Raw genomic sequence first — 23,145 nt, 5'->3', positions numbered from 1 at the left:
GTTGACTTAGATCCATTCTGCTCCATTGTTCGGCCCAAGGAGAGGTGGCTGGTACAAGTTTGAGCACCATCTCTCCAGGCAGTAATAATCATAACAATGTTACTCATGGAAGCTGTCTCTGAAGAGCTCCAATCTCAGAATTCTGTTTGGTTGGTTGAAGTACAGTCTTTCAATACACTCAGGACATTGAGAAGTAACTGAAACACAGCTTTGAGGATGGGTAACTATTTTATGATATAACTTGAACTCTTTACTGTTAAAATGCATCAACAGATATTTTATGATTTGAAATTCTCTAATAAATTACGACAGAAGGAATTTCAAATATCCTTAGAGAACTAGTACAACCAAGTAGTACTTGTCTCTTAACATTTATGGTTTGGATTTTTCCTTAGATAGAAACTGAGTATGTATGACAGGGAAACAGACAAAAGGAAAACTGACTGTCCAAACTTAGAAGCTGTTCTTTTGTCTGTACTGTTCAGAAACTGAATTTTATTCAAAGTCATAGTAATTTATTTGCCATGCCACCTGAGCTCACTGCTTTTTCTCAGAAAGCAGAATTCTGAACAATGCCAGAATTTACTAACTCAGTAAGGGAATATTCCCAGTCTCTCCATCCCTACAGACTATGATTTTGTTTTCCAATTATGTTATTCGGCTCATGCTTCCACAACAAACATCACTGTTGATTAAAAAAACAGAAATCTGATTTCCTCATAGCTCTGGAGATTGGAGGCCTGAGATCATGGTGCCAGACAGCATGGTCAGCTTTGGTGAGGCCCCCTTTTGGTTTATAGATTGCTGTCTGCTTGCTGAGCTATTTATTATGAGAGAGGGCAGGGGCTGAGTGGTGAAACACCTGGTAAAACATTTATATTATCATGAACAAAGACGCAGATTCAAACCCCTAGTCTCCATCTAGAGGGGAAGAACTTCCTGAGTGGTGAAGCTGTGCTACAAGTGTCTCTCTTTCTCTCTCCGTATCTTCCCCTTCTCTCTCAGTTTTTCTCTGTCTATATCAAAAAGAAAAAAAGAAAGGAGAAAAAAAAAGTAAAATGACTGTGCTGGGAGCAGTGGCATCATCATGCAAGCACCAAGCCCCAGAAATAACACTGGTGGTAATAATAGAGGGGTAGGGGGAGGGGGGAGGGGAAGAAAGAGAGGTATATATAGTGTTGCTGATGGTTGAAACCATGACTTCTAGGGTTTCAGATATGCAAGTAGGATGAACCACCCTAGCCCACTTGCTAAGTCTTCAGAGGGCGGGGGGGGGGGGGGAAGCAAACGAACAAGAGCTCTCATATCTACTGTTAAAAGGATTCTAATTTTCAATTCTTAATTATTTTTTTAATCTATAAAAAGAAAACATTGGGAAAACCATAGGATAACAGGGGTACAACTCCACACAATTCCCACCACCAGATCTCTGTATCCCATCCCCTCCCTTGATAGCTTTCCTATTCTTTTATTTATTTATTTTTAATTTTTTTTTTATACCAGAGCACTGCTCAGCTCTGGCTTACGGTGGTATGGAGGATTGAACCTGGGACTTGAGAGCCTCAGGCATGAAAGTCTCTTTGTATAACCATTATGCTATTCCCCCACCCTGCTTTCCTATTCCTTCCTTATACCGCTGGGCGTATGGACCCAAGGTCATTGTGGGATGCAGAAGGTTGAAGGTCTGGCTTCTTTAATTGCTTCCCCGCTGAACATGGGCATTGACAGGTTGATCCATACTCCCATACTCTCTCTTTCCCTAGTACGATGGGGCTCTGGGGAATCGGAGCTCCAGGACATATTGGTGGGGTCATCTGTCCAGGGAGGTCTGATCGGCATCATGCTAGCACATGGAACGTGGTGGCTGAAAGAGAGTTAACATACAAAGCTAAACAAATTGTTGAATAATCAAGGACCTAAAGGCTGGAATAGTGCAGATGAAGAGAGTTGGGGGGTCCTCCATTTTCTAGATAGCTTGTAGGCATATTTTAGTTATATTCCAAAGGGCCTGTGGCTAAACTGTTTTTGTTTTTTTTTTCCCTGAGCCTGAAATCTGATATGCAGGTGAATCCAAGTTATTGTCTGGGGAGATGATGTCAAGGCTGGAAAAGGAACAGAAACCTGGATCAGGGAAGAGAGTAGCTCCCTAATATGGGAAAGGGGCATAAATATTGTTGACTGTAAGCCGCATCTATTTGATTTGGTCTGGGGCCCAAATTCAGCTTATGAGCCCATGTGACCTCTGCGTCCCTGCAGATCTGAGCTCACATTCTGTGGTCATGAGTAGGAACATTCCAAGCTGCCTCAATATTGACCCATCTTCCTCAGGTTTAATATAGAGTATGTTGTCCAGCCTCCCTTCAGAGGATGGAACATTCTTTACCGTTGTTGATCCAAGTTGAGGACAAGGTCCTATGGGGGCCCACAAAGGGGTCTAGTTTGTTGTTCCTGATAGAGATGACCAGTAACAATGGAGAGAGGGATTTATTCAAGGTCTAGGCCCATCATGTCTGTTGGGAATCTCAGGACTCCCTGATTAGGGCCCCAGCTGATGGGGTGGCCTGATAGTGACTAAAGAGTCATCATTAAAGTATGCCAGTCTCTTGCCCTTATTCAGCTTTTGCAGTCCTTGCTTTACTAAAGTTAGCTTTGGAGTGAATGAAAGAACTATAATAGGAAGTAGGTGAGGAGGGCATCTAAGTCTAATTAGATACTATTTCCTCAGGAACTTTATACTGACTCACTGCAGACGATTGTGTATTTTTGCTTTCAGGTATATATTTTGCCCTAATTTATGGATACATGTGAACATATGCACCTTGTCTATATCTAGGTTTTGGGACTTGTTAGGAAGTAAACCTCCTGGAATGGAATCAGAGAATACTATGAAAGGAAAGGTCTCACCCGAGTAATGAGGCTGAAAGGTTGACATTCTATACCTGAAGTCTCTGGACACAATCTGAAGTGAAGCATGCGGAGGTGGTACTCATTGTGTTGATTAGGCTGGGATTAGTGGATGCAATATCATTTGGTATGAATTAAGAGAAGTGAACCTCACCCTAGAGGTTCCAGGACTGGGGGAAATATAGGCTCTTTAGAGGAAATGGGAGGTTCCTGCTGTCTTAGAGTTAAGAAGACAATGGATAGTTATTGCTATAATCACATTCTTTGATAATTGGGTTAACTTTGAAAAATCCCTTTGTTAGAATTTTCTGTATCATATACAACATCACCATAATTTATGTCCTTTGACATCATTTGTATATAGCTGTGCCACCAGTTGCTTCTGTTCTCCCTGATCTAGGCTTATGAGAGAGTCAACATATCAAAGACTCAGCCTATGTATTAAAAAGACTCAGTCTGTGCTTCAAAAGGTTTGAGACATACAATCAGTTTTCCCCTCTCATATTAATTAAATAGTGATTTATATGACTACAAATTAATAGGAGTGTACATAAACACCATTCCCACCAACAAAAGACTGTGTCCCATCCCACCCACCCCCCACCCCACCCTACCCCTGCTACCCCAGGAAGCCAAATATCCACCCTTACCCTCATTCCAGGGTTTTTACTTTGGTGTCCTAATCCAACTCTTTTTTTGTTTTGTTTTTGAGTGTATGCAACAATTTATTTATTTATTTATTTTTTACCTTTCTAGTTATTTTCTTTTTCTCTTTTTTTATTTATAAAAAGGAAACATTGACAAAACCATAGGATAAGAAGGGCACAACTTCACACACAATTCCCACCACCAGAACTCTGTATCCCACCCCCTCCCCTGACAGCTTTCCTATTCTTTAGCCTTCTGGGAGTATGGACCCAAAGTCTTGTGGGATGCAGAAAGAGGAAAGTCTGGCTTCTGTAATTGTTTCCCCACTGAACATGGGCATTGACAGGTCTATCCATACTCCCAGCCTGCCTCTCTCTTTCCCTAGTGGGGAAGGGATCTAGGGAAGCGGAGCTCCAGGACGCATTGGTGGGGTTGTCTGTTCAGGAAAGTCTGGGGGGTATCATGCTGGCATCTGGAACCTGGTGGCTGAAAAGAAAGTTAACATACAAAGCCAAACAAATTGCTGAACAATCATGGACCTAAAGGCTGGAATAGTGAGGATGAAGTGTTGGGGGGGGGGGGTCCTCCATTTTGTAGATAGCTAGTAGGCATATTTTAGTTATATTTCAAAGTGCCTGTAGCTATGCTAGTGTTTTTTTTGTTTGTTTGTTTTGCCTGAGCCTGAAATCTGATATGCAGGTGGATCCAAATTATTGTCTGGGGAGATGACATCATGGCTGGGAAAAGGACCAGAAAGCTGGATCAGGGAAGAGAGTAGCTCCCTAAGATGATAAAGGGAAATAAATATTGTTGACTATAAACCCCATCAATTTGATGTGATCTGGGGCCCAGAATTAGCTTAGGAGCCTGTGTGACCTCTGCATCCCTCTAGATCTGAGCTCACAACTACTCTAATTCTTAATTCTTTTTTTTTTAAATCAACTTCTTTTTATTTATTTATTTATTTATTTATTCCCTTTTGTTGCCCTTTTTGTTTTATTGTTGTAGTTATTATTGATGTCGTTGTTGTTGGATAGGACAGAGAGAAATGGAGAGAGGAGGGGAAGACAGAGAGCAGGAGAGAAAGATAGACACCTGCAGACCTGCTTCACCGCCGTGAAGCGATGCCCCTGCAGATGGGGAGCCGGGGGCTCAAACCAGGATCCTTAAGCCGGTCGTTGTGCTTTGCGCCACCTGCGCTTAACCCGCTGCGCTACCACCCGACTCCCTCTTAATTCTTATATAAGGGCCTTGACATCAACTCACAAAGTACTGAGCAGTAAACAATTACGGCAAGATACCTGGGAACTAGGCCTCACTATCAGGACTGAGTCAAACCTAACTACCTCCCAAAGGTCCATCTCCAGATACAATTGCATTGGGTGCTATGGGGGTGGTGGTGGTGGTTATCATATGAGTTTTGGTGAGCACATTATTCTCTAGTAGCACTAGCATAATGGCTGAATAGAAGTACTACGTAGTATTTATTCATTTAGTCATTTAATAGATGAGGGAAAGCAGGGGAGAGCAGAATCAGAGCACTGCTCTGGCATATGAAATACTTGGTTTTGAACCCAGGACCTCATGCATGCAAAGCCTGTGCTCTACATTTCCTTGCTGCAGAGCAGGGCCTCAGGACTCTGAGTTGCCTTCTTCAGGTAGAAAAACAGAGACAGATACATATAGGAAAAAGAAGATAGGAAAATACCCCACAGCACAGAATCTTTTTCCAAGTACCATGGGGGTCAGTTTCAAACCAGAGTCGAATATATGACAAAGCAGGTGCCTTACCCAGGTCCTAATCCAGAATTGTCTTAAGGGATTTCTTCTTCTCCACTAGTTCTTACAGAGGTAGTTTGTTTTTTATCCCCAGGGTCATCACTGGGGCTCACCAGTCAGTGCCCGCAATGGACACTGGCACTGTTCCTAGTGGTCACTTTCTTTCTCTTTCTTCCTTCCTTCCTTTCTTTCTTTTTTCTTTCTTTCTGCCATCCTTCCTTCCTCCCTTCCTTCCTTCCTTCCTTCCTCCTTCCTTCCTTCCTTCCTCCTTCCTTCATTCCTTTCTTCTTTCCTTCCTTCCTCCTTCCTTCCTTCCTTCCTTCCTCCCTCCCTCCTTCTTTCCTTCCTTCCTTCCTCCCTTCCTTCCTTTCTTTCTTTCATTTTCTGACAGGACAGAGAGAAATTAGGGATAGAGGGGGAACGGTAGGGCAGCGGGTTAAGCACACATGGCGCCAAGTTCAAGGACCCGGTAAGGATCCCAGTTCAGAGACCCCGGCTCCCCACCTGCAGTCGTTTCACAGGCAGGGAAGCAAGTCTGCAGGTGTCTGTCTTTCCCCCTCCTCTCTAATTTTCTCTGTCCTATACAACAACAGCAATAGCAACAACAAGAGCAACAAAATGGCCTCCAGGAGCAGTGGATTCTTAGTGTAGGCAGCGAGCCAGCGATAACCCTATAGGCAAAGAAAGAGAGGGAGAAACACACTTTTCGAGGTCCTTCTGATGAGGTACACCACTGCCTGACCCCCTAATAGTTTTTTTTAAACTTTATTTTATTTTATTGAACAGAGAGAATTTTATAGGGTAGGGAGATAGAAAGGGAGAAACAGAGAGACACTGCTTCACCGCTGGTGAAGTTTCCTCCCTGCAGGTGGGGGATGGGTGCTTGAACCTGGGTTCTTATGCATGGTAATACATGCACTTAACTAGGTGTACCACCACAGGCCCCAACAGAGATAGTGTTTTTTAAAAAATGTAAATTAGATAACATTACTACGGTTTAAAAATTCTCTAGTTACTTGCCATCACAATTAGAAAGAATATACCATAAACTACCAAGTCCACGCAACTCAGACCCTCTCTTCTTTCTTCTGGTTACTTAAAAAAGGCGGTAAAACAGAGCATTCCTAAGATAAGATTTCTGGTGGTGCCAGGAATTAAACCAGGCACCTCAGAGTCTCAGGCATGAAAGTCTGTTGCATAATTCAGCGTGTTATCTCCTCAACCTCGCTGCTTTTTTATTCACTGTACTTTTGCCTGATGCTGGCTGTCTCGCTATTTTTTTCTGGCATAGCATGATTACTTCTCTTCCAGGAACTTGGCAAGTGCTACCCACTTGGTCTGGTGCACACCACATCTTTGAATGCCTCTACCTTCTTTTTCATTTTGTTACCTTTTGGAACACTTGTCACTCTTTGATTCTCTGTAGCTGCTGTATTGTCAAAGGACTTCATACATGAAACGAATGCATTTTTCCTCTTTCTTCTCCATGACTCGAACACTGTCTGGCATATGTTCTAACACTGGTTCTACAATAGCATTTGTTACAGAAATTTAAGCACCTGCCATGCACATGCCGACAACTCTCACCCTATTATTGTCACTCTAGTCCTTTCTTTCGATTGCCAGACCTGTAAAACCAACTGTTTACTTAACTATTTACTTGAATAGTTCATAGACATCTCAAATTAAGTTTTAAAAAGCCAAGAAGACAATCCAGTAAACACTTTTTTATTCAGGCAGGGGCTGGAGGGTATGCAAAGAGACTCTCATGCCTGAGGTTCCACAGTCTCCTGCACCAGCATAAGCTAGAGCTGACAAACTAAAACAACAATAATTAAAAAAAAAAACGCAATAATTCTTTAAAAAAAAGAAGAAAAAAAAGAAACTCGATTTTTTCCAGTAAGTTACTTCTTAAGCCATGAAATAGATCTGTAAAGTCGAAAATAACATTTTATTTTTAATAACAATTATTATTGTAACAACCACAAAAGGCCTTGATTCTAAATGCAAATATCTGTAATCAAAGTACAAAGGATAAGGCAGCCAAAAATATTAAAGGATTCATCAGAAACCAAGTTCTAAGCAATGGGTTAATTCAATCAAATTGAGAATTCAAACCCAAATCCAGAACAGATTTTAATCATTATAAGAAATTTATAGTGAGCATTTGGTTAAGAATAATTTTATAGGGAGTCAGGCGGTAGCCCAGCAGGTTAAGCACAAGTGGCGTAAGGCGTGAGGACCGGGGTAAGGATCCTGGTTCGAGCCCCCGGCTCCTCACCTGCAAGGGGTCGCCTCACAAGCAGTGAAGCAGGTCTGCAGATGTCTGTCTTTCTCTCCCCCTCTCTGTCTTCCCCTCCTCTCTCCATTTTCTCTGTCCTATCCATCAACAACAGTAATAACTACAACAACAATAAAAAAGAAACAAGGGCAACAAAAAATAAGATAAAATAAATAAATATTTAAAAAGAATAATTTTATATATTTAAGTAGTTGAAAAGTAATCAATAGAAAATATTCTATTGTGGTCCGGGAGGTGGCACAGTGGTAAAGCTTTGGACTCTCCAGCATGAGGCCCTGAGTTCCATCCCCAGCAGCACATGTGCCAGAGTGATGTCTGGTTCTCTCTCTCTCCTCCTATCTTTCTCATAAATAAATAAAATCTTTAAAAAAAAATTCTATTATGTGAAAAAATTCAATGAAATATAAATTCCACTATAATGGCAAATTAAGTAGGTGCAACTGAAACATTTAAAGTCTCTTTACTGGAATTATCAGCAATTTATTTTCATTAAGAGTAGTATACCAGGGCAGGGTGGTGGAGCACCAAGATAAGCACACTTAGTACTAAGTGCAAGGACCAGCGAAAAGATCCAGGTTTGAGCCCCTGGCTCCGCACCTACAGGGGGAAGCTTTACAAGTGGTGAAGCAGGCCTGCAGCTATTTATTTTTCTCTTTCCCTCCCCCCTCAATTTCTCTCTGTCCTATCCAATAAAATGGGGGGAAAAAGAGTTGTATACCCACACTGATTCTTAGCTGGAAAGTTTTGCAAAACAATGTTTATATCATTATGTGTTCCACTTAACGATGTTTGACTTTTTTTGTGTGTGTAGTTTCCGAGACTTCACAACTCTGAGCTGTCTTTTAGAGGGAGAGAAAAAGAGAGACATATACTGGAGAGATACCACAGCACCCAAACTTCTTCTAATGCTGGACTACTCATGGTGAGTTATCTCACCAGCCCCAGCTCTGCTCCATTTAAAGGAAATGTCTTTTCTGACCCATTAATGACTGCTACTCATCTTTTGTAAACATTAACTTTTTCTCTGAATCCTCATTACATTGAAAAAAATTACTGAGGATGCCTTAAATATAAATACTATTTTTTACTCCAGGTCAGTCAAATAAAAATCTGGGCACTGGAGTGAGTACTGGCCTTAAAGACAACAAGCAAACAACCTCTTTAAACAATCCCCTTATTTAGGACCCTGGTTTCTGTATCAGCAATATCATTATTGGGGAACAAGCTAGAAATGCCAGATCTCAGATTCTAACTCAGACATACTGAATCAGATTCTCCTGTGTGTTTTTTTTAAAGATTGTATTAGTTTATTAATGAGAAAGATAGGAGGAGAGAACTAAAGAACCAGACATCACTGTGGACATGTGTTGCCAGGGATTGAACTCAGGACCTCACACTTGAGAGTCTAGTGCTTTATCTACTGCGCCACCTCCCAGAGCACCAGATTCTGCTTTTTAAGAAGATCCCTAGGCCACTTGTTTGCACATTAAAATGTAGCAGTGCTAATCTAAACCAAGTATGAGCTTAAGCACCATAGCACTGGGTTACACTGTCTTTATATACATATATATATATAATGGAAATTTTGACAGACTATAGGATAAGAGGGGATGATTGTGTTCCACACAATTCCCACCACCAGAACAACTGTTTTGTTTTTTTTATAGAGGAAATTAAGATTAAATAAATATATTTGCCTAAGCTAGTATTTGTTTTCGACCCACAAGTACAAAGTGTAAAAAAGCAAAGAGTAATATGAATGCAGAGAGAAAAGCTATTTCAAGTGTGGGAGTTTCTACCTGGAGGAAACAGTCCATCTTCCCAAATAGGGATTGGGAAGGGGGTGTCAGAAACGGATTGCAGGATTGCAGGAACCTAAAAGAGTGATGTCTAATTGAATATCTAATCCAGGTCTCCCCACCCCCCCAATTGTTCTAATCCTACTCTTGCTCTTACCTCATGCTACTAGGGAAGCCATTCCATGGCACCTTTGCACCTAGGAACAAACCAGACTGACTTCTAGGAACTGAAGCTGAAGTTTTGCTACTGTCTCTTTGATCAGAAGCATCCGGGCTTTAGACACCAAGATTCTCATACATTTCAGCCCAGAGAGAGATCAAAGCCAGAGTTCTGTTTTCTCTGGTTGCGAAATCTAAGGCTTCCCAGGGACACAGTGAGTCACAGAGAGCCATGGAGGGGCGAAGTCTCCAGCAACCTACACAAACTCCTTGGCAACTGGAACTTCAGACGGAAAAGTTTTCCCTCTGTAATTTCCTCAGGCCTTTTCTACAATTTAAACTATTTGTGTTTGCACAGCATTTCCAAATGCTGGTTTTACCTTCCACTGACCTGAGCAGTTCTACTTGTGACCCTTTTGTTAACTTTTTAAGTGCTGGTAAGAGCCCACAACATTTTGTTTAGATTTTTGTTTTGGTTTCTGCTGTAGAGAAGAGTATGTGAGAGAAGAGGTACTGAAATTAGAAACAGGAGTTAATAGACATTTAATTGAAAACACATTACGTCTAGATGTGAGTATTAGAAGCCCTTTCTCTCTCCCATCCCCTCCTTCCTTCCTCTCCCTACCCACCCCCACTCCCCACACCATTTCAACAGAGGCAGAGAGAAGGGAAAAGGCCACTGCACCCAAACTGCCTTCAACTTGGTGGCCGGAACCTGGGACATAGGCAAGCAAAGGAGGCACTATCCCAGTGAACTGTGTTGCCAGCTGTCTTTTTTTCCCTTACAGTTCTTTTGCAAAACAAATAGTAAACAAACAGAAGTGATTTTTAATGACCCCATCTTAACTTCTCTAAGGAAGTGCTCACAACTTCCCTTAGATGTCACTGCTGTCAGTTGCACTGGTGAAGAAGTGCTCTTCTCAGGGTAATTAAGCACACTTTTAATTTTAATTTCCCCTCTAAGAAGACAGTACTCTGTGTTTTCAAGATATGGCACCAGGAGAATCAGCTTCCTGGGAACTAGGTAGAAATGCACATGCTTGGGTCTTACCCCACTCCTACTGATTCCAGTTCCAAGAGACTCTGAGAAATGCTAATATTTGGGGACCTCATATCTGGGAAATAAAACTGATTTTATACCAGCGAGCTTCCAGACTGGTACCAAAGTTAGTAACTAACACTCCCTAGCTCTTTCTCATCCCATCCTACTCCCCCCACCCAAGTCTAGTTTATGAAAGAAGGTTCTTAGAATGATTTTTTTTCCCTCCAGGGTTATCTTTGGGGCTCAGTGCCTGCACTACAAATCAATCCACTGCTCCTGGTGGCCATTTTCTCCCTTTGTTATTGCTGTCATTGCTGTTGGATAGAACAGAGAGAACTCAAGAGAGGAGAGGAAGACAGAGAATGGGAGAGAAAGATAGACATCCGCAGACCTGCTTCACTACTTGTGAAGCGATCTCCCTGCAGGTGGGGAGCCTGGGGCTTGAACTGGGATCCCTGAGCCGGTCCTTGCGCTTCTTGCCATGTGCACTTAACCCACTGCACTACCACCAGACCCCCGACAAAGATCTTTTTTTAAAAAAAAAAAAACAACTCCATCATTATACTTTTCCAACAAAACCTTAAAATATTGGAGGACTATTGGCAAGCATCACTCGCCCCTACAGTTACAGTTATAGCTGATTGTGTTTTGTTTTTGCAGGTTATATACTTTGATGGATATGGCTCTTTCAGATGGAGGAGAATATATCCCTCCTATTTTGCAGTTTAATTACAACTTTCAGTCAATAAATTTGATAAATAATATAATAAAATAATCTGGAAATGGGGGCCAGGTGGTGGCGAACCTGGTTAAGCATACACACTACAGTGCTCAAGGACTCGGGTTCAAGCCCCTGGTCCCCATCTGTAGGGGGAAAGCTTCATGAAATAGGGAGGGAGAGAGCTAGAGAGAAAGAGAGACACCTGCAGCACTGCTTTACTTTGTGAAGTTTTACTTCTATGTCATAATTCTCTAGGAGTAGGTTTCCTGGGCTGAAAGATTAATATCACCCTTAAAATTTAATATTACTGTAGTAAATTACTGGCTAACTATACGCCTTGTCTTGATGCTGAATGCGAGCAACTACTAAAGCAGTATGATGAGTCGGGCGACCCAGATGTGGCTGACCATCTCATTGCCTCCCTGGATGAAGCACGCCAAGCCTGCTGGCAACAACTCACGGAAAGTCTGAACTTCACCCACTCAAGTAGGAAGGCCTGGAAGCTTCTTCACAGACTGGGTGCCAGTAGCCAACCCCCTCCCGTCTCCCATCCTCCCGTATCTCCAAACTCAGTGGCCAGTCACCTAACTCAAGTTGGACATGCTAAGATCGACCCAGTCTGGAAAAGAGAAATTTCCCATGAGTGGTCATCCCACTTCCGGTTATCTTGTCCATCTCCAAAACTCTCTCCCTTTACACTGTCTGAACTGGAAGACGCTTTGAAGAGGGTTAAACCAGGAACAGCTGCTGGCTATGATAACATCATCCCAGAACTCATTCTTAACCTGGGTCCCGCGGCAAAGAAGTGGCTCACTTCATTCCTGTCCCACATCTTGGAATCTGAGTCTATGCCCAAAGTTTGGTGTCGTGCGAAGATTATAGCGGTTTTGAAACCAAACAAAGACCCAACACTGGCCGCCAGCTATAGACCAATTTCTCTCCTCTCCGTGTGTTACAAACTCCTTGAGAGGCTGCTTCTGTCACGTATTTCTCCTCTTACAGAGAAATTCCTATCACCTGCCCAGGCTGGTTTCCGCCCAGGAAGATCTACCTGCGAACAAGCCCTGGCCCTCTCAACTTACATTGAAAATGGATTCCAGAAGAATTTAAAGACGGGTGCTGTCTTTGTTGATCTCACAGCAGCCTATGACATGGTCTGGCACTGTGGTCTCCTAGTCAAGATCTCAAGATGCCTGCCTCCATGGGTGGCCAACACTATATTGTTTCTTCTCCAAAACAGAAGATTCCGGGTGCATCTGGGTGACAAGTCTAGCAGATGGAGACTTGTCTCAAGTGGCCTCCCCCAGGGCTCTGTTCTGGCTCCTACGCTATTTAATATTTACATCAATGACCTCCCAGAAACTTCTTCAAGGAAGTTCATCTATGCCAATGACATCTGCTGTGCAACTCAGGCATCCAAGTTTGACATCCTCGAGGAAACACTCACGAAAGACATGTCTCTGATATCTGATTACTGTAAAAAATGGCGACTAATCCCTAGCACTGCAAAAACAGTATCATCTGTTTTCCATCTGCACCATGCCTCGGCCTCGCGTGAGCTTAATGTGCAGCTTGGCGATACGAGAATCCAGCATGAAGCCCAGCCAGTCTATCTTGGCGTTACTCTCGATCGCACTCTGTCATTTCACGAACATCTCATAAAAACTGCAACAAAGGTGGGCGCGAGGAATCACATCATTGCAAGACTGGCCAGCTCCTCATGGGGCGTGAGCGCTTCCACACTCCGATCATCATCTCTGGCATTCTGCTATTCCACTGCAGAATACTGTGCCCCAGTATGGTTCTGTAGCCCCCATGTCCACTTGGTCGACTCCAAATTATATTCCTCCATGAGGATAATTTCTGGAACCATCCGTTCCACCCCGGTTCCATGGCTGCCAGTTCTTAGCAACATCGCCCCGCCAGATATTCGTCGGGATGCGGCATCATCTAAGTTCATTTCCCACGTCTACGCTCGACCGGACCTGCCAATATACGCGGATATCTTCGCCCACCCTGTCCAACGCTTGACGTCTCGTCACCCAATCTGGTCCCCTACGCCTACACTGAACTTCTCTGTTCCAGTCTCTTGGAAACAGAGCTGGCAGTCAGCTGAGGTAAAGAACAAACACCTCATCACAGACCCCTGCAAGCGTCAACCCGGCTTTGACCTAGTACGTTATGATTGGGCCCTCCTCAATCGCTATCGAACAGGCCATGGCCGGTGCGCCGCTATGTTCCATCGCTGGGGAGCCATAGATGACCCGAACTGCCCCTGCGGCTCCAGACAGACTATGACCCACATAGTCAACGACTGCCACCTCTCCAGATTCAAAGGAGGTCTCGAAACTTTACATCAGGCTCAACCTGACGCTGTTGACTGGCTACGGAAGAAGGGCAAACGCTAGAAGAAGAAGAACTGTAGTAAATACATGTAGACCTAGCATATTAGAGAAATTGATAAAAGTGTGAGTGATTAGTAAAATACAGGTCAAAGAAGAAAACATGTCCATGTTGGGAGGCCTGTAGTCAATGAGACCATTAAGAAAAATACAAAATGTGGGAGGAAACACAAGCCTGGAGTGGAAGAAGTTACTAATGACTGGTTTTAACTAAGTACTAGGAAAAAGATTTGATTATATTAGGTGCAGTAGACAGACTTCAGTTATAGAACTTGAGTGATTAGGGTTATCAACTGAGGGAGGCCTCATGAAGCATACATGGGTGAGGGTTTTGCTGTGTAGGGAGACTGCACAGAGTGTGACCAACATTACAGTAGGAGATGACCTGGAGAGCATGAGTATTCATGAGAAAAAACAAAGAAAGAAGTAGAGAAATAGAAGTATTTCTGAATTAAAACGCTGGAATTTTGGGGAGACAATGGTAACTGATACTATACAATCAGATACTATATAAACTGATACTATACAGAAAACAATTTTGGTAGAGCTGAATCTGTGCCACTAATCTGACACAGAATGTCATGACGATTTGGACTCACTTTTTCAATAGAATGATGCCTTTTACTGTCGACTATAAACCATTAAATCCCCCCAATAAAGAAAAAGTAAATAAATCATAGAGATCAGAGAATTGAAGCTTTTGTCAGTTCTGAGGGGTTGGGCTTGAACCTGGGTCACATGCATGACAAAGCAGGTACACTATCCAGGTAGCAATTTTGTTAACCCCTTAAGAACACATTGTTAATGACATGGGCCAGTTACAATGAAAGTTGCGAAAGTCTGTTTTCTCTCAGAGGAAGACATATTCCAAAGGGCCCATGACTATACCACTGTTTTTGTTTGTTTGTTTTTTCTCTGAGCCTGACATCTGACATACAGGTGGATCCTAGTTACTGTCTGAGGAGATGATAGCATGGTTAGAAAAAGGGCTAGAAAGCTGGATCAGGGGGAAAAAGTAGCTCCAAAATATGGGAAAGGTGTATAAATATTGTCGACTATAAAACCCATCGATTTGATCTGATCTGGCTTCACGCCTCAATGTTGATGATTCAACAGTTCCTGGTGGTTTTTTCTTTTTCTTTTCATTTTCTTTTTTTATAGCAACAGAGAGAAATAGGGAGGGAAAGAGCTAGAGAGAAAGACACCTGCAGCACTGTTTCACTGCTTATGAAATTTCACCCCTCAGGACAAGAGAACTATGGACTTGAAACCAGGCCTTTATGTGTGATAATGTGTGCAGTCTGGGGTGTGTCAGCAGCTGGCTGTGGAATTTCCAGTCTTGGAGAAACAGTACTCTGAGCCTGGTTCTTCTGATATGATCATGTTCAGTGCATGTGAAGCAGTTTGTTGTGATTACAGTCTCCTCTCCTGGGTTTCTCCATTTGAAAAAAATAAATAATGAAAGCTTGTGTTCTGAAAACACACGTTAGCATTATCTTATTGTCTCCATGGCAAAAAGGAGTCTCTCAAGTTTGTAACCTTTTTCTGGATAGTTTTCTCTTATTAGCCCCCAAGAACTCATGCAGGGCATGAATGGATTCCATTTCAAGAGCACAACTAAACACGGGCATTCAGATTCTGTGGAGGTACCTGATTTTTTTAAATTAATTTTTATTATAATTATTTATTTTAGACAGCCAGAAATTGAGAGGAAGAGGTAGGTAGAGACAGAGAGACACCTGTAGTTCTGCTTTGCCACTCACAAAGCTTTTCCCCTGCAGGTGGGGACCAGGAGGAGCTTGAACCTGGGTCCTTGCGAGCTCAACCAAGTACACCACCACCTGGCCCCCTGGGACCTAATTTTTAAGTGATTAAGGATATGTTTATATATTAAGGATATGTTTTAAATTGTGATTATTACTATTAGTTGCTGATATTAGTCCGGGGTCCCAACACTGTATCCTTGGAAACATCTTCCTTGGATAAGCTATTTGTTTCTGCAAGTTGCATTTCAAAGTTCAGATAAAGTTGAAGAATCTGGGGGACAGAGAGAAATGATGATGATGAGATTTGGAAATTTATTATTTTGTGATTTTTATAAATGAATTCAAAACAGTGATTATTATTATTATTATTATTACCAGGGTTTCCCTTAAGTAAGAGCTAGGGAAGAGGGGGGGAAGAAGGGGGCAGAGGGGGGAAGGGAGGAAAGAGGGGAAGAAGAGGAGGGGAAGAGGGGGAGTCTGCAGGTGTCTCTCTGTTTCTCTCCTTCTCTGTCTTCACTCCACTCTCAAGTTTTCTCTATCTCTATCCAACAATAAATAAATAAATAAAATAAAAAATAATCCGGAAATACAAATACAAGATGTAGTTCCGTGAAGACTCAGTTAAAAAAGAATCTTGGCTCTGTCAACTAGTGCTTAAAAAGTTAATAAAATAAGTTAGCACACATTCAATACAAGGACACATGCAGTGTCAAAGATTGTTGGCCAGTGAACTAGACACTATGACTTCACAAGCATCTCTGAGCTGTACGAAAGTTGAATGTTGCTGCTCAGTCTCTGAGAATATTGGAGTTCCTAAGAGAATCTAATCTCTAGAAGTAGCTGGAGATTACACTAGTGTCCAGTAAAAAGACTGCTAAAAAGACAAAAACAAACAAACAAAACCACCTATAGTAACCAAACTAGTAGCCAAGAGATTAGAGTTAAGTGATTTTTCATTTAGATTGTTTGCAAAATAAAGGCTAAATTTTGAATAATAGTTTAACTGCAAGAAGTTATCTGATTTAATGGAAAAGAAAATTCCAGGTGGAGAGAGAATTTCTTTTTTTTTTTTTTTGAGAGTTTCTTACCTCTTAAAATATACATGTCATATTTCTTTTCCTTCATTAGTCATTCTGTCATTTGTTCATTCCTTCTTGTCATCCCTTTATACTTTGAATTCTCTTCACTAAGAGAATGAAATTTATCATTAGTGATGAGTATTTGGCTATCATGGATAAACAAAACATTATTTATAAACTGTGCAAGCTTGAGCAGATTACTGAAATTACAGAATTAATTACAGAAAAACATAATTACTTGTTATGTCTTTAAGAACCTGTTACTTTCATTTTTGCAGAATTATAATGTTTCTTTAGTATTATCCATGGAAGCTTACATCCTATGTGCTCTACCTAATCTCCTTTAACTACAATTTTTTTTTCTTTCTTCCACTTTTTATTTAAATTGAGGAGTTCTTTCACTTTTTACTTAATTGGTTTATAAGACTGTATTTTAGGGGAGCAGTTTCACACGTGATCCAAGTATGTCTTATCATATTTTCCCAACTACCAGACTGCTAATATTCCTCCACCGCTGGGTCCTTCTGCACTTTTAACACCCATCCTTACGCGCTTCACCTCACCCCCCCCCCCTAACCCCACCCCCCAAAAAAGTTCAGATCTGCAGAGACTAAAAGTTTATGTTTGACTTCATGAATTAAGAGGCTAACTCTTTATATTTTTTATTAGTGATTTGATATTGATTTACAAAATTATAAGATAACAGGGATTTAATTTGACACTGTTCCCACCACCAGAGTTCTGTTCCCCATTCCCTCTACTGGAAACTGCAGTAGTTCTCCTAATGTCACAGATATGGGTTGGATATTATTTCTATATCTATCTGTATATCTATCTCTCTCTCTCTCTCTATATATATATATATATATATATACATCTATATCTATATATATTCTTTTGCCCATTTTTTTCTATGATCCTGCTTTCTCTCTCTCTTTTTCCTAAGCATACCTACACCTATTACTACTTTTGAGTATCCTCCCTTTTTTCCTCTTCTCTCTCTCTGGGTCCTGATGGTAGTGAGTTTCAGAGCCTTCTAGTCATCGTCCCCTAACATTTCTCCCTTTCTGGGAATATGGGTCAAGGATTTGGATGTTAGGCCAGAAGCCATAAAACAATTAGAGGAAAATATTGGCAAAGCTCCTTCCTTCCTTCCTTCCTTCCTTCCTTCCTTCCTTCCTTCCTTCCTTCTTTCCTTTCTTCTTTCTTTCTTTTTTTCAGATGGAAATTAGAAAATATTGTATGTACATTTTATATTTAAAGTCAGATTTACCTAGGAAGGCTTTTCACAAATGAGTCCTGAAAGACTTCTCTTGGAATTATATTCTCCTGAGCACATACAAAGATAGAGGGGATAGAGCTGACAGGCAGTAGATTGGGACAAAACATCACAAAGGATGGAAAGGAATGGCTTGTGACAAGGGTTTTTGTATAGTGTTTATAATAAGAAATTTATAATGAATGGGAAAATACAATATATTGGTATAGAAATCTAGAATATGACATATGTGTAGATATGTACAAATATACATTTGTGTGTATGAATGTGCACATACATATTCACAGTACATATTATATGGATCTTCACACAGATCTACACATACAGCAATTGTATAAATGTGTATATAACAATCACACTATATATAGTCAAAAACAAACACTATAGCATGCAAATCAAGATTAATGTGCTACATTATATATCATTCTCACATTTCCAGAAAATTTTCAGAGCTCTTTTCAATTTATGCTTTGCTAGGATTGGTTGTTTTTGTTTTTTTTTTTCCTCCAGGGCTATTGCTGGGGCTCGGTGCCTGTACCACGAATCCACTGCTCCTGGAGGCTATTTTGTTGCCCTTGTTTTATCATTGTTGTGGTTATTATTATTGTTGTTATTGATGTCATTGTTGTTGGATAGGACAGAGAGAAATGGAGAGAGGAGGGGAAGACAAAGAAAAGGAGAGAAAGACACCTGCAGACCTGCTTCTCCACCTGTGAAGTGACCCCCTGCAAGTGGGGAGCCAGGGGCTCTAACCGGGATCCTTACACCGGTTACTGTGCTTTCTCAGTTGAATTTTTCATGAATATTTTACCTAGCATTAGTTTACTAATTGTAAGATTTGAGAACATGGTTTCATACATATACATATGTGCAATGCCTCACACTCTTTCACCAAAGCTCTTGTGTGTCACCCCTGGCCCTTTGATAAATACCATAGTTTGCACAGAGATAAATTTGATTCCTTTTTCTTGTTTACAAGTTCATTTGCTTTAGTTGGTCTGTATCCCACTTAAGAATGAAACCATCCAGAAATTGTCTTTTACCTCTTTACATATTTCACTTAGAAAAGCCATCTCCAGACAATGGATTTTTAAAGGTTATGTCTGCATTAATATCCTTTTGTTCAAAACTAGCTCTAGTCTCTGGCTACCATCTTTGGCCCATGACCTAAGTAAGCAGTGATTATAGACAGATCTCCTCCTTCTGGACCCCAGTTATGAAACTGTGGTTCTTATATGTGTGGCCATGGGTCTTTTATTACCATTTATTTCCTATTAAATAAAGATAATATGATTCATCAAACAATTCTTGGCTTTTGCAATGGAAATAATCAGAAAGGGGAGGGGGTAGATAGCATAATGGTTATGCAAAGAGACTCTCCTGCCTGAGGCTCCAAAGTCCCAGGTTCAATTCCCTGCACCACCATAAACAAGAGCTGAGTAGTGCTCTGGTAAAAAAAGAAGAAGAGGAAGAAGAAGAGGAAGAAAAGGAAGAAGAAGAGGAAGAAGAGGAAGAGGAAGGAGAAGAAGAAGAAGAAGAGAAGAAGAAGAAGAAGAAGAAGAAGAAGAAGAGGAAGAAGAAGAAGAGAAGAAGGAGAAGAAGAAAGTAGTAACAAGTAACCTCACTGAAAAGTCACAGCTCAAGTCCCAGGGTCAAGCCTGAACAACTGCCACCTGGTTTCTGGATTCAGCTGGTTTGATCTAAGACAGTGCAAGAGGAAACTTTAAAAAGCAGCACAAAAGGCCTTAAGAAATTATTCTCAGTGTTAGAGACATAGTACAATGGTTATATATAAAAATCTCTAAAATCCTAGGTTCAATATCCTGTACCACCATAATTGAGGGCTGAAAAATGCTCCAATTTTATGTGTGTGGTGTTTTCAAAATTACTGTGTGTGTGTGTGTGTGTGTGTGTGTGCGTGTGTGTGTGTGTGTCCAGAGCAGTAACTCAGCTGTTAGAGTACAGGAGTTGCATATTTTAGGCTCCTAGTTGAGTCTCCAGTATTACATGTACCAAAGTAGCACTCTGGCTGTTTCTGCATGTCATGTGAAACAAAGCAAAATAGATCCTTCTAATATTTTTATGGGCCAGGCGGTGGCAAACTGTAGAGTAGACACATCATCGTGTATTATGACCTGGATTCAGCCTCCGGTTCCTACCTGCAGGGAGAAACTACATGAGCCGTGGAGCAGTGCTGTAGATGTCTCTGCTTCTCTCTGTCTCTCAACCTCAATAAATACAATGGTCACTAAGAGCAATGGAGTTGTTCAGGCACTGAACCCAAGAGATAAGCCTGGTGGAAAAACAAACAAACAGCTCTCTTCTCAGTGAGTTCAGCTCATCCTAGAGGAAAGAGAGGTCTGTAGACAGCCAAAAAAAAAAAAAAAAAAAGACTTCTTTCATACAGAAACATAGGGGCTGGGGATATAGCAGAATGTTTATGCAAAAAGCCTTTTATGCCTGTGGCATCAAAAAGCCCAGGTTCAATTCCCAGCGCCACCATAAGCCAGAGTTGAGCAGTGCTCTGATTAAAAAAGGGGGGGCAGGTGGTGGTGCACTTGTTTGATATGGTACAATGCACAAGGGTCCAGCTCCAAGCCTCTAGTCCCCATCTGCAGGAGGAAAGCTTCATGAATGGTGAAGCAGTGTTGCCGGTGTCTCTCTGTCTCTCTTGCTCTCTGTCTTTCCCTACCCTCTCGATTTTTGGCTGTCTCTATTCAATAAATAAACAAAGATGCTAGAAATACAGAAGAGGAAAACTAAAGAAGGAAGCAGATATGCTTATTTTTGCCCATAGGTGCTGCATTTATTTGAGTGGAATAATCATGTAGACATAAGCTCCACCAGCATATTCTAAGAAACGTAAGACATGATCTTCTATGGTCTTTTGAATTCCTTCCTATCCTCACTGAGTGAAATTCTCTCCTTTGTTTAGTTATAATCTTAGTCACCATCTGATGATAGTGGTCTTGTCACTAGCTTTATATTAGAATGACCCTCAAACCACCAATAACAAGCACTATTTAACTAATTAATTTATTTATAATTATTATTATTTTTTTACCAGAGCACTTCAGCTCTGGTTTTTGGTGGTGCAGGGAATTGAATCTGGGACTTTGGAGCCTCAGGTGAGAGTCTCTTTGCATAAACATTATGCTGTCTACCCCCTGCCCAACAAGCACTGTTTTATAACAAATTCTGATTTAATAATTTCGGAGTGGTTTTGGACTCAAATAATAGTGATTAATGGTAAAAGGAAAATGTTTTAGCAAATGTGTAATTGATAAGTGCTTAACTAATGCATTAATAAATAACAAGAATGTAAAACATTAATAAAAATAAATAGCAAGAATGTAAGTTAAATACCTGTTTAGAAAGTTGGAAAAAATGAATCTTTTAATTTTTATGATTTAAATTTTTAAAAATTTCTTCATTGGGAGATTAATGGTTTACAGTCAACAGTAAAATACAATAGTTTGCACAAGTGTAACATTTCTCAGTTTTCCACGTAACAGTTCAACCCCCACTAGATCCTCCTCTGCCATCATGATCCAGGACCTGAACCCTCCCCCCACCCCAGAGTCTTTTACTTTGGTGCAATGCACCAACTTCAGTCCAAGTTCTGCTTTGTGTTTCCCCTTCAGTTCTTATTTTTCACCTTCTGTCTATGAGTGAGATCACCCCATATTCACCCTTCTCTTTTTGGCTGATCTCAGTTAACGGGATTCCTTCAAGTTCCACCCAGGATGAGGTGAAGAAGTGAATTCACCATTTTTAATAGCTGATACAATTTTTATTAAATACAATGGAAAGAAATTAAGAGAGTAGGGGAGATTGAGGGAGAGAAAGATAGATACTTGCAGGCCTGCTTCACCGTTTGTGAAGCTGACCTCCTACAAGTGGGGATTGAAGGCTTGAATCTGGGTCCTTGTGCTTGGTAATATATGAGCCTAACTACGTGTACCAACACCCGGCCCCAAATGAATCTTTTATTATGAGGAGAAAGTGAGAGACCAGAATACTTGACAGAATTTACGCTTCTGCATGCTTGCTTGCTTCAGGTTCTATTTATCGATCTTTTTGTATTACCTTGAGAGTAGAACCCAGGGTCTGAAGCACACGAGAAACAGAATGTACCACTGACTCACCTTTTTCATCCCCAAAAGCAAATATTTTCTGGTATACTGTTGATTTATTCGTATGTTTCACTTTGGTGAATTGTTTTTGCCCAGACAGAGCTCATGCATGCATGATTTCAACACTGTCAGGATATATATATATTTAATCTCAAGTAAAGAAGGGCAGGTAGAAAGGCCCCAAAGCTTCCCATGTGGTGTCAGGGCTCAGACTTGACCGCGCACATGCCAAGATATGCACCCCCGGGGAATGTTCTTTCAATCGCTGGCTTTGGTGAACTGTACAGGGCAATTAAAAAATTAAGCATTGGCTCCCAGGTCGATTCTGTATAAGCCCCTGGAAATGTATAATGGTATGGGATGGCAAGACTGCTCATCACAAAGAGGCTGCTTTGCTCAATCCTAACCATGACAGGGAAAGCTTTGGTGCTGTGGTGACTTTTTCTTTTTCTTTCTTTCTTTTTTTTTTAGTTATATTTATTTATTTATTTATTGTACAAAGACAGCCAGAAATCAAGTGGGAAGGGGGGTGATAGAGAGAGACAGAGACACCTGCAGTCCTGCTTCACCACTTGCAAAGCTTTCCCCCTGCAGGTGGGGACTGGGGGCTTGAACCTAGATCCTTGTGCTTTGGAACATGTGCGCTCAACCAGGAGCGCCACCACCCAGCCCCATGTGGTGACTTTCTTCTCTTTCCATTTCTCTATCTGAACAGATCAATCTGGGGTAGTGAAGTTCTGACAAATAAGTAACTAAAAATGTATGATGGTACATATGTGAAATTTATATAATGCAATGAATGCTCAATAAAAAACTAAAACAAAACAAAAAAAAAAACTGGTCGGTCAAGTAGTTTACTTGATTAGTGTACTGTTTCTGCCATGTGTTTGGCCCAGGTTTGAGTCCAAACCCCACCACATTGAAGGAAGCTTTGATACTGTGATCTCTCTCTCTCTCTCTACTTCTTTCTATTCTTATCTAAAAGACAATTAATAGTGGTCATAAAAATATATCCACAGAAGTCCGGGCGGTTGCTCAGTGGATTCATAGTACTGGCACTGAGCCCCAGCAATAACCCACATATTATTTGATATCCTCTTCCCTTCAAGCAGTAGAATTTAATTTCACT

The 23,145-nt window shown here is 41.1% G+C and overlaps 1 long non-coding RNA gene across 1 annotated transcript in view; it reads left to right on the top strand.

Annotated features, from left to right (window-relative positions):
- The first annotated feature begins 15,344 nt into the window (after positions 1-15,344).
- The window catches only part of LOC132541306 (uncharacterized), a 42,428-nt gene continuing 34,627 nt past the window's right edge, over positions 15,345-23,145 (top strand). Inside the window, exons 1-2 of the long non-coding RNA XR_009552467.1 lie at positions 15,345-15,402; positions 15,538-15,585. This is a non-coding gene — a long non-coding RNA (uncharacterized LOC132541306). The remainder of the gene's footprint in view (positions 15,403-15,537; positions 15,586-23,145) is intronic.

The sequence above is a fragment of the Erinaceus europaeus genome, chromosome 11, assembly GCF_950295315.1.
Source record: "Erinaceus europaeus chromosome 11, mEriEur2.1, whole genome shotgun sequence".
Classification (NCBI taxonomy): Eukaryota; Metazoa; Chordata; class Mammalia; order Eulipotyphla; family Erinaceidae; genus Erinaceus; species Erinaceus europaeus.
Note: the sequence above shows the minus strand (reverse complement) of the source record. Positions and strands in the feature narration are given on the sequence as shown.